At 42.5% G+C, this 10,758-nt stretch overlaps 1 non-coding gene across 1 annotated transcript; it reads right to left on the bottom strand.

Annotated features, from left to right (window-relative positions):
* Window positions 1-1,041: 1,041 nt before the first annotated feature.
* Window positions 1,042-1,127, bottom strand: LOC120987501. The gene has a single exon (XR_005776097.1). It is a non-coding gene; the product is annotated as a small nucleolar RNA SNORD71 (small nucleolar RNA).
* Between the last annotated feature and the right edge of the window lie 9,631 nt (window positions 1,128-10,758).

Raw genomic sequence — 10,758 nt, 5'->3', positions numbered from 1 at the left:
ATAGAGCAGATCGTTACGGACGTGGCAATATGTATACTTTTTCTTATTTATTTAAGTTTTACACAATAATAGCATTTCTGAAACCAAAAAAATGATGTTTTAGTGTCTCCATAGTCTGAGAGCCATAGTTTTTTTTATTTTTTGGACGATTGTCTAAAATAGGGTATAATTTTTTGCGGGATGAGGTGACAGTTCAATTGGTACTATTGTGGGGGTCATAAGCCTTTTTGATCGCTTGCTGTTGCACTTTTTGTGATTTTTTTTTACGGTGTTCACCTGAGGGGTTAGGTCATGTGATATTTTTATCAAGCAGGTTATTACAGATGCGGCGATACCTAATATGTACCCATTTTTTTATTTATTTCACTTTAACACAATAATAGCATATTTGAAATAAAAAAAATATTTTTTAGTGTCTCAATGTTCTAAGAGCTATTTCTTTTTTTTTTTTTGAGCGATTTTCTTATGTAGGGTCTCATTTTTTGCGGGATGAGGTGACGGCTTTATTCGTACCATTTTGTTTGATATACACCTTTTTGATCGCTTGGTGTTGCACTTTATGTGATGTAAGGTGACAAAAATGGCTTTTTTTACACAGTTTTTATTTTATTGTTTTTATGGTGTTTATCGTACAGGGTCTATCATGTGATATATTTATAGAGACGGTCGTTACGGACGCGGTGATACCTAATATGTGTTTTTTCATTTTTTATAGGAAAAGGCAATTTATTTTTTTAATTTTACTTTTTTATTTATTTATTTATTTATACTTTTATTATTTTCCACTTTTTTTTTATCAAGTCCCTCTTGGATCTTGAAGATCCAGTGGAGCTGATGGCTGTACTATACTTTGCAATGCTCTTGCATTGAAAAGTATAATACTATCAGATGCCCTGTAGGTGGCAACACTGGACGCTTTTGCAAAGCGCCCGGTTGCCATGGCAACCATCGGGCGCTGCCATCGCAGTGCAGCAGCCCCGATGGTGGAGAGAGGGAGCCCCCTCCCTCTATTAACCCCATGGATGCCGCTGCCGTGGCATCTATGGGGTTACAGCAGAGTGTCAGCATAGAGCTGACACTCTCTGCTGATGGCGGCGGCTCAGGAATGGAGCCGCCGCCATCACACACAGCAGGGGGACCGCATCGGAGGCAGGGGGCAGCACTGGAAAGGTGGGGGGTACGGCCAGCATTGAGGGAGGCTGAGGCAGCACAAATGGGGGCAGGAGGAATGTATGGGGCGGGGAGGGGGCGGACCGCATCAGGGCACTGGACAGGCTGCATGAATATGGGGATGAGCGGTGGAAACTGCTTCAGGGGCAGGCGGACACAAGGGGGGGCTTGGAGGTGCACAGGAAGGGGGCACAGATCGGGGGGCACGAGGACACTACCTGATTTCAGGCTCTGATCTGCAGAGCGCAGATCAGAGCCTGAAACCGGCATTTTTTCACTGCCGTGATCCGATTGGTTAGTCTGCATTGACTAACCAATCGGATCGATTGCCGGCAAGGGGCCACCCTGATTGGTTCCTTGCCGGCATTACTGAACTGTATGCTGTCCGTGACAGCAGCAGGACAGGGGCAGAAGGTTTAATCCAAGCGCTTTGCAGCGCTTGGATTAAAGAGCTGGCTTGACGTTTATACACGTGGTAGCTGCACGGGGCATGTGCAAATATCACGTATATAAACGGATTGCAGTCGGGAAGGAGTTAAACATGCCTGAGATAAACACGTCTATCCTAAGATAAAAAAATAAATAATATAAGGGCAGACTAGATGGCCAGGGAGGGGGTCTTCTTCTGGGGTCAATCTTCTATGTTTTTCTGTTTAATTGTATGTAGGGGATTCAGGAGAAATATTGTTCCTTTCTCTAATTTGTATGGCCACCTTTTTTAGAGTCAATCCATGTGATTGCGCCGTTTTTCGTGAGTTTCTGCGGACCCATTGATTTTGCTAATGCATCGTTTGCCATCCGCGTCCGTGATCCGTGGTTCCAGTCTGTCAAAAAAATATAACCTGTCCTATTATTTTCGCGGAAAACGGTTCGCGGACCCATTCAAGTCAATGGGACCGCTAAAAAACGCGGAGGCACACAAGATTGTCCTCCGCGTCCACGCGTCCGCGTCCGTTTTTTCCCTATCATTTGCATGGCAAACCTGTCTTAGACTTTTTTTACCTTCCTTTATGTCTGGTCATCCTCCAAAAATAAAGGAAGACACACGGAAAAAAAAACGGAAACGGATCACGGAACAACGGAACCCCATTTTGCGGAACGGAACACAACAACGGTAGTGTGCATGAGGCCTTAAATGGGTTGTCCCATTAAGAAACGCATTCCCTATCCACAGGAGGTCTGACCACTGGGGCCCCACCGATCACGAGAACAGGGGGTCGCTCTCCCCTGTATGAATTGAGCAACGTTCATTTATCCGCTCTGATGCTTCATTTAGCTGTATAGGGATGTTGGGGATAGCCAAGTTCTTGTACTCAGCTATCTTCAGCAGTCCCATAGAGTTGAGAGGAGTGGCGGACACTTATGCATGGCTGCGGCACCATTCATATAAGGAGCATGTTCTAGAGATCACAGTGGGGGCACCAGTGGTTGGACCCCGCCAATCGGAAACATCCTCTATGCTGTAGGTAGGGGATATGTTGTTTTAGTGGGATAATCCCTTTAATGCCCCTATTCCCATTAGTTGATTTCAGAGAGTGAGAATGCTAGGGCGAGGTGAATATTTTTGCTCGATCCTTTTGTTCTCTCAACATTGAATACACATACACAAAAAGGAGCAATGCAAGATCTTCTTTTACTTAGATGTAAAGATACTCATGAACAAAACCTGATCATTATTAAAATATGAACAAACACACTTTGCTTCATAAACTATTTGTATGGGATTTTTTTCTTTTATCAGTGGATCTATCTTCTGCATAATAACTGATCAATAGCTTTGTGCTAGATTTTTGGCGTTTTTAATTTACCCATTTATATACTGAAAGGTATTTTTTTGGATGTTTGTTTAACTAATGATTTGCAATATAAATATTCTTAAAACTATTAGACTGGATGAAGCACTGCTTTAAAATGTGTAATTAAATTATCACTTAACCATAGGAAATATATTTTAGTATAAAACTGCAGTAAATATAATAAACACTTCATATTAGCTGGGATTTATAACGTTCCCTGGAATCCGGGCTTACAAGTACTCATTTACATCAATGGTAGTATACGTTGTATCCAGCCAAGGAAGGTGTCCAATGTCTTTCACATCAATGGCACGTCTGTCTAACTTGAGGAGCAATTGCCTCTGGGGCAGGGAGTTATGCATGGACACTTAATTGATGCTGGTACACAGTCTCTACAAACACTTCAGTCTGTCCATCTCGGCTGAATGAGGAAGAGTGTCTCCATACATGACATGCTACTTTGCCAATTTATTTTTTACGTTATCCTTAATAATATACAAAGAATAAAGCAATTCCAGATTATATGTGATATCTGCTACTTCTCTTAGTATATAAACTTTATCTACAGCAATTTACACAGAAACATGTTAATAGAATACAGAATTATTAAAGGTCACACTCAGAAATACAGAATCTCCTGCTATTTTTTTTATCCTTCCCTCCTCCATATCCTATGTTACAAACACAATGGGAAAGATTTATCAGTCTGCACCAAAAAAATTATGTAAAATTGCAACTTTTTGCTCCTGCAGAGCTGACCATATTCAATACCAGAAAAGGGCTTAAAAATGTTGCATTTGGCATCAAAATGTTGCAAATCAGCACCAGGCCTCATTTAATATGTACGAAATTTAAGAAATTTGGTCTCAACTTTCACCACTTTCATCTCCAGCCCTAAAAGTTCGTTGTGATGCAAATTACACCAAAAATTTTTTTAAAATCGCCCCCAATGAGTTCAATTTGTAAGCATAGGCCCACTATCACAGGTCCACATATTCACACGGAGGAGCTCTGTAAAAAAAGGACCTGTAACCTCTCCTGGCATGTCTGTTTTAGCAACTACCTTAATTTTCGCTATATAAGATTCACCGAACCATAACACACCAAGGTTTTAAAGGAGGAAATTAAGAAAAATTTATTTTTTTCATTAGACCTCAAATCAGACCCCAAATTCTCCTCAGACCTCCAATTCTCACCAGACCTTAGACCAGACCCCCAAATCTGACCCTCCAGTTGTCACTTCAGATCAGACCCCCATTCCACATCAGGCCTCAGATCAGACCTCCCAAATCAAACCCCTAATCTTTATCAGACTTCAGAATAGACCCCTAATCTTCTTCAGACCCCCAATCTTCTTCAGGCCACCAATCATCATCGGACCCCCAAATCAGACCGACAGTCTTTTTCAGGCCTCATATCAGCCCCACAATCCTCATCAGACCTCATAAATGAAAGAAATTACCTCTCCTGCTCCAGAAGGAGCTGCCACTCGGGAGAACCAGCACTCTCTTTCTGCAACACTGCACTGTGACCAGATGTTGCACTACATTCTAATAGTCTATGTCGTCAGATCACAGCACAGCGCCAGCAGAAGACCATGGAGCGGTGAGTAAAGCCAGTACCAGGAGAGCTATATTCACCTCTCTCCGGTCCTACTGTGTACTAATTAGAGCTTCCATAATGATAGCACTTATTAGTATTCACTTCATAATACGTGCTGCCATTTCCCCCTAATTTTGGGGGGTAGAAATTGCATTCTAAAAGTAAATTAATCTTCAGTACCTGTTCTTATGACTCTAAGTTGTGCTATTCCTTTATTATTCCTGCTAGAAGTCGACTTCTATGGCTAGCAGTTTGTAATGAAGGTCCCAATGGGTGTTTCCAATTGGGTGTGTGTCACTGCGCAATCTTACACTGACAGCACTGATTGGATAATGGCAGATTGTGCTAGGACACAACCCCAGCTGGTAACATCCATCCGGACCTTCAATGCAAACTATTAATAATTCATTAATAACGTCTAGCAAGAATAATAAAGGAATGGGACATAATACAGTCATAAGAATAGATGCTCCAGAAATTGTTATTACATGGGGGATGCAAGTAGTTGCTAAAACAAATTCCGAGAAATTATTGGTGATCAATGTCACAATCCAGCATTGAAAAAATAATTCTTAAAATGTTATTCCAGGTTCAGAATACTGATGGCCTATGCTGTGGAATCTCAGGACCCCTGCTGATCAGCAGTTTCAAAGGGTGGTGGCATCTACTCAAACGCTGCAACCTCTTTATTGTTTACCTGGATGCTGTCTACATAGTAGCGGAGGTGCAGGGTAATTACAGCCCAATAGAGCATCACATTGTAAATATATAACTGCCTAAAAGAGCAGCCACCAAAAAGCCTAATACATACAGTTTTCTGATGACTACTGGTGCTGAAAGAGAAACACAATGTTGTTACTGGGGGTCTCATCTTTGGAGGGAAGGGTCCTAGAAAAAAGGATGGCCTGGACAATTGCCATTTATCGAATTCTCTCAAGGTTGGCCTATCAAGGTTCCTGCCTCAACAAGCAGGTGTAAATGTTATTCTTTGATTTTTGCGTTCCTAAACCTTCTCCACTGAACTATTGGCCTTGCAGTTAGTGCAATTGCTACAAGGTCCAACACCTCAAGGGGCCTGTCATGCAATATTTATGCTGGTCAATGTAGCTGTAATGCCTCATTCACACGTCAGTGTTTTGGTCAGTGATTTACATCAGTGATTGTAAACCAAAACCAGGTGTGGCTCTAAACACAGAACAGGTGCAGATCTTTCCTTTATACCTTATGTCTGTGGAGGCCCCAATCCTGGTTTTGGCTCACAATCACTGATGGAAATCATTGACCAAAACACTGATGTATGAATGAGGCTTAAGGGTGCGGTCACATGTTCAGGTTTCTGGATGCAGTTTTGGAACTCAAAACCAAGAATTTAGAAAAAGAGGAGAAGTCAAATTAGCTCTTTATACTTTCTCTCTTTTTATGATCCTGATTTTAGTTTCCAAAACTGCATCCAGAAATCTGAGTGTGTGGTCGAGTTGTAAAAAGTGTTGATTTTTATAAACAGTTGGCAAAGTGCTTATGCGAAAAGAAAAATGAAAATCAGAACCTCAGCAGTTAATACTGTAAACATGTTTTATCTTCAAATAAAAAAAAACATATTTTGGCCCCTTCATCGAGTGAAACAAAATGCACTTGTATGGTATGATTTTGGTACACACAAAGTAAAAGGTGAGCACATGGGTAAACCGCTCCTTACAACTTAGAGAACATATGGCTTCTGAGAATAATATTTAAAACAGGTTTCAGCCTAGCCTTTCAATAACCTATTTTTTTATTTTTATAATGTTGGCTTCCAAGTGCATTTTGCAAAGATAACTGCTGCTAGATTCCATTAATTAAAGAAACGATCATGAGCACATGTAAATAAGCAAATTGCCTGTAAAATGCTGGAAGATGAAACAGCTCTGGAATTTGCCTCCCGGTTATACTTTTTAGCTATCATGTAGTCTGCCAGTCTACCAAGGCAACGCATCTTTAAAGGTCCTTGTATGTTATGTTAAGCACACTGCTGAAGCAGTGATAACTAAAGCAATATGTGAGGGATGGTGCAGGGAACTATGTACTAGCAGGGCAAGGCAAACTTGGTAGACATCCTTGAGTATAGAGGAACAAATAAACTGGAACTTGTTGTTCCAGTTCATTTGAACATTAAATGTTAAAAGTAGATATATTCTAAAAATTAAACAACTTCAAAACACTAACCAATGTCAACTAGCTGTATCCATCGAGAAGGTAGGACTACCTAACTGTCACTATACTGTGGTATGGCAAAATTCTTTAGCTTCATCAACAGAAATTAAAGCATTACATTTATTGCTCTATTTGTTGGGTACCTAATATTCACTTTTAGTTCTGATTTAGAAATGCATTTAAAGTGTTACTGCCATTTCACTGCCAAAAATGAAATTCCTAACATATGTGATGCTGAAGGGAAGATATTCATGAAGCTTTATTTTTCAGTTACTTTAACCTTTCTGATGTCTGTATTCAGCCCTTGGCAACCCTATTTCTCTGTGCCTCTCTTTCAGCATCTTCCTAAGATGGCCTCTGCTGTACTTCCTGTGATGATGTTTGCCTTGAGGCCATCCTGTATTTCCCTCACTTCCCATAACCCCTTACTCTCCAAACATAAACTAGCAGGACCAATCAAGATGCAGATAACTTCCCCCGCCAGCCCAGAACAGTGTGTATCCTCTCACAGCTAACCAGAGACTGACAAGACCAATCAGAATGCATATAACTTACCCCACTACCCCAAAGCAGTGTGTATCCTCTCACAGCTAATGTGAGAGGATACACACATTAGCTGGTGTATTCCTTAAGCTTTATCCATGGTATATATTGAGCCTGTTTATATCCCGATTTAGTGTTCCCTTCATCGAGTGCTGTTCTACGATGTTGATCCTCCCCACCACTGATACTCCCAGGCTAGAGATTCTCTGTAGGAACGCTTCAACCCTGGCTCTCCCCAGAGTGAGGCTTGACACGCTCTGGAGCCACTGCGCATGCGCAACACCTTCTCCACAGCTGGCATGTCCTACTAATAGAGCGCGCTGCACGCTCCACATGGCGCTCTTCCAACTGTGCAGAGGTACCATCCACCACAAAAAAGGGTATATGGTTGAATCTTCCTTTTCTCATCCTCCTCCTCCTCTTCCATTTTTTCTACTTGCTTATTCTTCGCATATAATGCCCTCGCATATATAGCCTAGCATATAATGTTTACAGGGTCAGCTCACCTGCAGGCCCTCACCTACAATCTTTTACAGGGTCAGCTCACCTGCAGGCCCTTGCATATAATGCTTTGCAGGGTCTGCTCACCTGCAGGCCCTCACCTACAATCTTTTACAGGGTCAGCTCACCTGCAGGTGCATGCATATAATGTTTTACAGGGTCAACTCACCTGCAGGCCCTCACCTACAATCTTTTACAGGGTCAGCTCACCTGCAGGCCCTTGCAAATAATGCTTTACAGGGTCTGCTCACCTGCAGGCCCTCACCTACAATCTTTTACAGGGTCAGCTCACCTGCAGGTGCATGCATATAATGTTTTACAGGGTCAGCTCACCTGCAGGCCCTCGCATATAATTTTTTAAAGGGTCAGCTCATCTGCAGGCCCTTGCATATAATACCTTACAGGGTCAGCTCACCTGAAGGCCCTCACCTACAACCTTTTAGAGGGTCAGCTCACCTGCAGGCCCTCGCATATAATATTTTACAGGGTCAGCTTACCTGCAGGCCCTCGCATATAATGTTTTACAGGGTCAGCTCACCTGCAGGCCCTCGCATATAATCTTTTACAGGGTCAGCTCACCTGCAGGCCCTCACCTACAACCTTTTAGAGCGTCATCTCACCAGCAGGCCCTCACCTACAATCTATACAGGGTCAGCTCACCTGCAGTCCCTCACATATAATGTTTTGCAGGGTCAGCTCACCTGCAGGCCCTTGCATATAATATTTTACAGGGTCAGCTCACCTGTAGGCCCTCGCATATAATGTTTTACAGGGTCAGCTCACCTGCAGGCCCTCACCAACAATATTTTAGAGGGTCAGCTCACCTGCAGGCCCTCCCATATAATGTTTTACAGGGTCAGCTCACCTGCAGGCCCTCACGACAACATTTTAGAGGGTCAGCTCAGCAGCAGGCCCTTGCCCCTAATGTTTTAGATGGTCAGATCAGCAGGCCCTTGCCCCAAATGTTTTTGAGGGTCACCAGCAGGCCATCAATCATAATTTTTAAAGGGTGTGTATGATGCCCTACTTTATGTGTAACAAAGGGTGTATTGGAGTGCCAGTTCCTTGTAATTTTTGGCAGCCCTTTCACTTAGTGCATAGGCTTTATGAGTGTAGGAGTTCCACTACCTGAACAATTGTACCACAATGGGAATGAGGCCCTCCTTTATGTTATATACAGGTTGTATCGGAGTACCTCTTGCTTGTAATTTTTGTCAGCACTTGCACTTTATATACAAGTAAATATACAGGAAAGAATGTTTCCTAACAATTTTATTGTCAGTCTGTAAAAGTGGCGTACTACTCGGACAACATCGTTCCCAGCAGCGACCTGGGAGTCCAAGATGCATCCAGGCATCCTCCCCATGCTGTTCCCGAACCATTTTGGTGGCGTTTCCATCAATTTCTGACCTTTTGCTATGAACCAGGCATCCTCCCCTCTTCAGAACAGGGGGTGCCTGGTTTAAAGTTTGTGTTGTCCCATTGACTTCCATTGAGCTTGGGTGCTTTGTAGAGCACCCGAGCATCCCGAAGTGCTCGGCCTGAGCACCCGAGCACTTTGGTGCTTGATCAACACTAAACACCGTCCAATGATAAGTTTCTGTGCAACAGTCTAATTCATCAACCTTGTAGGAAGGTGGCACTTTGGGCTGAATATATGTGAAATGGTAAGGAATATAACAGAGAGTATCCGGACTACATTGGTTGCATAATCCAGTCTGCCGTCAGGGACATCGCATTTCTTAAGGGTAATGATCGCATGGGTAATATGACTTCATGGGTCATTGGTAATACTGTTTACAAGACCTAAAAAGAAACAGCCTATATCCTGGGGTAAAGAAACATGAGTAAAGTGGTCACAATATCCCACATCCATGTAATATCCTTTGCGTACGAAACATAGAAAAATCTCTCAGATTAAAGCAGGACTGTAAGTTGGAAGTTGATCCAGATAGGGTCTGTAGATTACCTGGTACTGCTGTTTGGAGGGTTACCTGGAGAATTGCGCTGAGTGGATGGTACCTCTGCACAGTTGGAAGGGCGCCATGTGGAGCGTGCAGCGCGCTCTATTAGTAGGACACGCCAGCTGTGGAGATGGTGTTGCGCATGCGCAGTGGCTCCAGAGCGTGTCAAGCCTCATTCTGGGGAGAGCCAGGGTTGAAGCGTTCCTACAGAGAATCTCTAGCCTGGGAGTATCAGTGGTGGGGAGGATCAACATTGTAGAACAGCACTCGATGAAGGGAACACTAAATCGGGATATAAACAGGCTCAATATATACCATGGATAAAGCTTAAGGAATACACCAATTATAACTCATTAGTTAACACTCATAAAAGCCATTTTAACCAATTGTTTACCCAAATCTTTGTAAGATTTGTAAGGGGATCAGCGTGACAGACCAAGGATTGGAGGTTGTAAAGGATACTATGAGACTATACCTGGTGATAACAGGGTCCCACAATTTATATCTGTAAGAGAGGGGAAATGATAACATGTTAAACTTCGGATCAAATGGTCAATGAAGTATCATATCTAATGTATAGCCCGAATTATCATATGCATTGTCATAAACAATAGTAATGACCTTTATTACATTTGATACATCATGTCCATAATCCTCTAGTATTAGGTTAGACTCTGGATATTCTCTGTTTAATCCTTTCGGTTCCAAACTATCCAGTTTGTGGATCCAAAAGGCTTCTGTGGTCTTTAGTTGTTTGATTTTGTCACCGCCTCTTCTGCTTGTTGTCACCTGTTCAATTACTTGGAATTTTAATTGAGCAAGGTTACCTGTATGTCCTGCTGCGTCGAAGTGTGCCGGTATATGTAGTAAAGTTTATCGCCTAATGTGGGACTTATGTTTGCATATCCGTTCCCGGATTTTCTGGATTGTTTCGCCCATGTATATATTGCCACAGGGCCATTTTAGAAGACAAATGAAGAGTCACAAGTGAA

Source organism: Bufo bufo, chromosome 1 (genome assembly GCF_905171765.1).
Source record: "Bufo bufo chromosome 1, aBufBuf1.1, whole genome shotgun sequence".
NCBI classification, from domain to species: domain Eukaryota; kingdom Metazoa; phylum Chordata; class Amphibia; order Anura; family Bufonidae; genus Bufo; species Bufo bufo.
Note: the sequence above shows the minus strand (reverse complement) of the source record. Positions and strands in the feature narration are given on the sequence as shown.